This window comes from Corticium candelabrum, chromosome 11, assembly GCF_963422355.1.
Source record: "Corticium candelabrum chromosome 11, ooCorCand1.1, whole genome shotgun sequence".
Classification (NCBI taxonomy): Eukaryota; Metazoa; Porifera; class Homoscleromorpha; order Homosclerophorida; family Plakinidae; genus Corticium; species Corticium candelabrum.
In genome coordinates this window covers 1,286,457-1,292,747 of record NC_085095.1, presented here as the reverse complement: position 1 = coordinate 1,292,747, position 6,291 = coordinate 1,286,457, and positions in this window count along the sequence as shown.

The following is a 6,291-nucleotide window of genomic DNA, read 5'->3' as shown; positions in this document are numbered from 1 at the left end:
TATCCTGTGCCTTTGTCAAAGTTCGTAAATACTGGACCATGGTCGTTAACATCTACTATTGTTAAAGTAAAAGTGCTCAAGTCAGAAAACGTGTCTTGGCCCACAAAATAATTGACTTGAATCTAAAAAACAAAATCCAGTAAGATACTCCATTCTGATTTGGTGCTATGTGCTGTAGTGCAGTGATATCTTTACCTAAAAATTAGTGTCTATGTCAGATCTATGTAAAAAAAACTAGTTCTCCCCTAGCAAAAACGCTTGCATGGACACAAAATATCTTCAAAACGTAGAGTTCTCAATGACAAGTTTCCAACAGTCAATCGCATACTTAGTGTCAAGTTGCATTAATTGTGTGTGCCTTTGTGTGCTTGGGATAATGCCGGTGTGGCTTGATAAGTGTTTACGTCTTTGCAATGACTGTGGATATTTTCTCAAATTAATTAAACCTGATAGTGTTGTTAATTCATTATTTCTATCCATCTACTATCTTCTATTCCAGTCGTGCCGTGTTGTATAATAACTGCACATTACATAGTGATCACAGAAGACAAAAACTTACTGAGACTGCCAACAAAGATCCGTGTATTTCTCTGTCCAGTGTTTCTCTTGACGTCATGTTGTTCAGATGTGGTTGCTCAAATTCGATAGTAGGTTTAGCATCTTCCTGGCTACTGACTACATGAAAAACAAAATTATCTACTTTACTAACACATTGACATTAACAGTTGACAGCACACCTTACCAGACAAAACTTTGTATTCAAAAATGCCGTCTCCATTTGTCACTGTTGTCTGTAGTACAACAATAGAAAAATTTACAAAATGGAATATAAAAAAAATTTAATTAAGCTACACGAGTCTGTTCATATGCTACAAAATTAATTCTAAAAGTTCAAATAGCGAAATGACCCAATTAATGACCACGCCATGCATGCATACGATCACTGTATAGTCCAATGCAAATATTTCGCATGCTGGAGTGTAGTGTATCTCAACTACCTGCGACAACACCCACCTACTTAGAACCATCACCTACCAGATGGTAAACTTACCAGAACAAAGATAGATACAGTCCTCCCTTCATCGAAGCTCACCGTATCACCGGTTTTCGGCTCAGTAATAACAACTGTCTGTGCAATAGCTGCAAGAGAACAACACTCAAGCAAATACAATTCTATATGTAATGGTGATGGGCGGAGACATCAATGATAATAGAAATGGTTAAGAATAGGCACATACCCGTAGAAACAAACGCTAGCGATAGTACAAGCTGTCGAAAAAAGCCTGCACAACCCATCTTGGTTGTGCACCTACAGATCGTGCTCTTGTCGGTTTCAACTGACGTCAAAAAATTAGGCTTTGCTTCAGAATGCGGTGAAGAGTACTACTGCGAATCCAGTAACAAGATGACTGGCTGCAATGGCAGTGTGGAGTCTCGTCGTCAAAGAAAATTGTCACGTGCGGGAGATAGACGCATCCCACTCGAACTCCTCAACGTTAGGTTCCCGTATAAGAGCAGTCCGCATCGATGCAGACAGATAGATCTTGTTGTTTATTTCCGACAAGACATTGCAAACATGAATTAGACTGCTCTCGTAAAAACCTCTCATGGACGTTGGCAGTCAATTGAGATTGGTCGTTTGTCGATTGTCAAAACTAAAATTATAGTAAATTCGTCTCTACGTAAAATGAGTGACTCTAGTTATGTACATGTGATACGATGGCAGTCTAATTAAAAGCAACTTTTCAGTAAATGTGATTCCAGGTGGTACTGAGAAACACCCATAAAGATAAGGAGGTCGGAGCAGACACCTGCATCAAAAATGTTGTCCAACGGTCACATCCTCACACTATCAGGCATGTGCCCACACATTCGCGATACGTACTGCAAATGAGACACACATTAGAGCATACTGACATTGACTGTACAATGTACCACCAGGATGTTCATGATTTCACACACACCTCATAAATTCCTTTTTGGATAGTACAGTTGGAAACAGCTTCTGTCACCATCATATCAACAACACACAAATGAATACCACAACCGATGCACTTAATTCGACTCCAATGTAGGACACCCTCTGTTCTTATCTCTTCCTGCCTGGATGGCACACAACCAACTGATCCAGCCTCGGATTTAATCGAGCAACGGATTATTCGATATAACTCTCACTGGTACCTTCTTCAAGCTCGATCTTGAGTGCTTCTTAGTGTCTCTTTCGACCCGACCGATGATGTCTCTCATCAACATACCCTTCAACGATGTAGGCGTTCAGAATGGCACACTCCAATTGCAACTATAAACATTTAGGGACTGAGACCCCAGGTGCCTTCTGTCTAGACTTGTGTGTTGTGTCACTATGGTGTATGCGTGTGTGTGTGTGTGTGTGTGTGTGTGTGTGTGTGTGTGTGTGTGTGTGTGTGTGTGTGTGTGTATGTGTGTGTGTGTGTGTGTGTGTGTGTGTGTGTGTGTGTGTGTGTGTGTGCGTGCGTGCGTGTGTGTGTGTGTGTGTGTGAGTGTGTGTGTGTGTGTGTGTGTGTGTGTGTCTGTCTGTCTGTGTGTTTGTGTGTTTGTGTGTGTTTGTGTGTCTGTGTGTCTGTGTCTTTGTGTCTGATCGTATTCACGTTATTTTATGCTATGCACCAACATTTTCTGCATCTAAAGCTGATGAAGTACATTTTACGATAACCTCCAACAGGCTCTCAATGAAGTGTCATCTAGAGACTCATACCTAGTATTAGGTGACTCCAATGCACGTGTTGGATCAAGATGCTTGGAATTAGATCAATATATGATGGCGTACTGGGCCCTCATGGGCTTGGCAAAATAGATGACGCAGAAAAGATCTGCTCTCTTTTCTTTCCCTAAATTCAGCAACAATTTGTAACACTTGGTTTCAGAAGCGTGACATCTATAAAAATACTTGGCAACATCTTGGCATTGCATTGATTTTGCAATCACCAGACAAACAGATCAAAAGAGAGTTTGATTGCAACAGTCAGGCGAGGCGCATAATGTGGCTCTGATTACCAACTCCTTCAAATAAAGTTCAAAATTTCAAAATGGAAGGTTAACCGTAGTTATAGACCAAGAGTACAACACCAGCATAGGTTTGCAGTCTCTAGACTGCATACAAGTCGAACAGATGACGAAGGTCAAAATTCAGTCAAATGTGAGTTCCAAAATTAAGTTTGGGCTAAACTCAGCCAAGACTGGACAAACACTAAGACTGTGGAATGGAAATGGTCACTAATGAAATCTGCACTAGTTGAGACAGCCACGTCTGTTCTAGGTAATGAACAGAGGGAACACCCTGACTAGTTTAGAAACAACATGGAATTTCTTGAGCTATTACTTCAAAAGAGAAACAATTTGTACATCAAATGGCTTGGTACAAGCAATGCTTTGGATCATCACAGGTTTTCAGAGGCTCGTAGAAAAGCACGGTTGGCAGCTCGAACAGCAAAGAACACATGGTTTGTAGCAAAAGCCGAAGAGGCCCAAAACCGAAAGTTTGATGGAAAGATGTGGAAATGCATAAGAGAAATGCAGCGTGGTCGTAGTGGCCTCGCTGCAATGAAAACTGCAATAGTTGCAGATGATGACCGTGTTCCGTGTGTCACGACCAGTAAGCAGGAACAGCAGTGGAGACAACGTTTTAAAAAGTATTGAATGTCATAAGTAGCTTTGACGCTGCATGATTGGAAAAAATTGAACATAGACCATATCATCTGAATTTGACGACCTGCCATCTAGTTGAGATCCGAAATCGGCGGTGAATAGTCTAAAAAAATTCTGCCAGAAATGATAAAAGTTGCTTGTGCTGATGACTTTTTCTTGACTCATTTACTCGATTGAGTTCACTCCGTGTAGAAAGAGAAATCTGTTCCTAAAGATTGGGCAAATGTTGTTTTGGTTCTTATACCAAAGAAAGGCAATCTCACAAGCTGTGACAATTGGAGAAGCATTGCCCTGCTGGACATGGTTGGAAAAGTTGCAGCCTCCATCATTCGACCAAAGATTACACAAATCTTGCTGAGGAGGTACTACCAGAGTCACAATGTGGTTTTCAGAGGTTCAAAGAGCTGCACAGATATAATTTTCACAGTCTTTTAACTTCTTGGAAAGCCGTGGGAACATAACGCAAAATCGTTCTTCAGTTTTGTAGATCTAAAAAGGGCGTATGACTCTGTTCCACGCTCAGCCATGTGGTTAACATTAAATATGCTTGGAGTTCGACCACACTATTGACATCATCAGATCATTCCATGACGGAATGACGGCTCATATCAAACTAAATGAAACATTGCTAGAGCCAATCAGTGTTAATAACGGACTACGGCAAGGCTGTTGCATGGCTCCTGTGCTTTTTAATCTATACGCGTGTTTGTAATGGAACGCTGGAGTACAAGAGTACAGGATCCTCGTGTAGGTGTCATGATCAATTACTTAGTATGACAAACAGCTATTTCGGAGATACACGTACAATTCTACTGAAATGCTGCTAACTGACTGTCAATATGCGGAGCTGCTGCCCTGCTGTCAACTACTAAATCAAAGACTATGAGAGCGGTGACTGAATATATGAAGACAAGTCAAGATTTTGGTTTACTACTGAGCATCCCGAAAACTAAGGTGATGGCTGCAGTAGGGAGGTATGTTTCAAAGATTTCAGTCCCATACATACTGAACATGGTGGCATTGAATATGTACGAGATTTCACATATCTTAGATCCACAATTGAAGCTTCAGGAAAATTAGACTTGGATGTAGATTGCAGAATTACGAAATCATCCAAGACATTTGGAGCTTTACGTGAAGCTGTTTTTGAGGATCAGAATCTGACTACATTGACAAAACGCAAAGTATATGATGCTCGTGTGCTCTCTACACTATTATATGGCTCTGAATTGTGGACCTCTTTGAAGAAACATTCTCAGACATGGAACTCTTTTCATAATAGTTGTCTCCGGTCGTGTCTTGGAATCTCTATCACAACACAGTTAAAAAATATATGTCAAATGAAACAACAACGCAAAGATAGTGAGATCCTGACACTATAAACATCAAACTTATAAGACGATGTATGCAATGGTTAGGGCATTTGGCTCGAATGCCCCACAATCGAATTCCCAAGATGTGCTTCTTTGGGTAGTTATCAGAAAAACCTACACAAGGTGGCCCTAAAAAACGCTGGAAAGACATAATTAGGAGAGACCTAAATGATCTGAGTACTCCAGAAAGCTGTTGGTATGATTTAGCAAATAAATCAAGATCTGCCTGGAGAGACAGTTACCATGCCTTTCTGGAGTCTAGTCAAGTGTCATCTGGCAAAGTTGATTTACACACTGTTGTCTGCCCTAGATGTCACAAAGGTTTCAGTCGCATTAGTGACTTAAGGAGACACAAATGTATCGATTTTTATGGAAAAACTTTTTATGACTTTGTCTGTGTCCCCACTGAAGAAGTAGCGTGTCTGTTTAGACGGAAGCAATACAGGAGGAGGAGGATGAGGAGAAGAGGTGTGTGTGTGTGCGTGTGCGTGCGTGCGCGTGCATGTGCGTGTGTGCGCGCGCGTGTGTGTGTATGTGTGGCTGGGCGTATCTCCACCGCCCTGGGTCTGACTTGCGCCGAATTTGTCTAGTTTGTTCAGCTGTACAAGTTTACCTGAACCTATTTTCAAAAGGACACCTTGTGATATCTTACTTTACAACGCAACTTGTACAGATACAGTAAGTTTATATCTCTGACAAATGTCCACTGAGCCATGGAAAGCAGACATTGCACTGCCCTGTAGCTTTGGCTCGTGCAGGATTGCTATACCTGGCGTCATAATTAGTGGTGTTAAGGACTAATTATTGCAGATGCTTTACAAATAAAGTTACGTGCAGGCTTTTTCTTGAAGGTGACCTGGCAGGCATATTATGTCTTCGTCCATGATCAGTTGGATTCAAGTCTCAGACCTGACATCTGTATCTACAGCATTAGCAAACAGAGTGTTTACCTTAATTAATTCTTGAGGTAACTAACAATACCAATGAAAATATTTTTTAAAGCGGCCAAGAATCGTAAAGTCTCGAAATATATAATGACATCTTGTTGCAGTCCAAGTCTAAAAGATCTAGAAACAATCACAAAGTTGCATGGTTCAAGAGAAACGATTTCTGATTCATAGCTTCCATCATTGACAATTGTATGCTGAGCACATCAAACGATCTAAGAAGTCTTAATAAGTTCTGCAGTCGGTCTGCAAGAAAGTTCTATTAGTACCATTCACCATATGGCAGA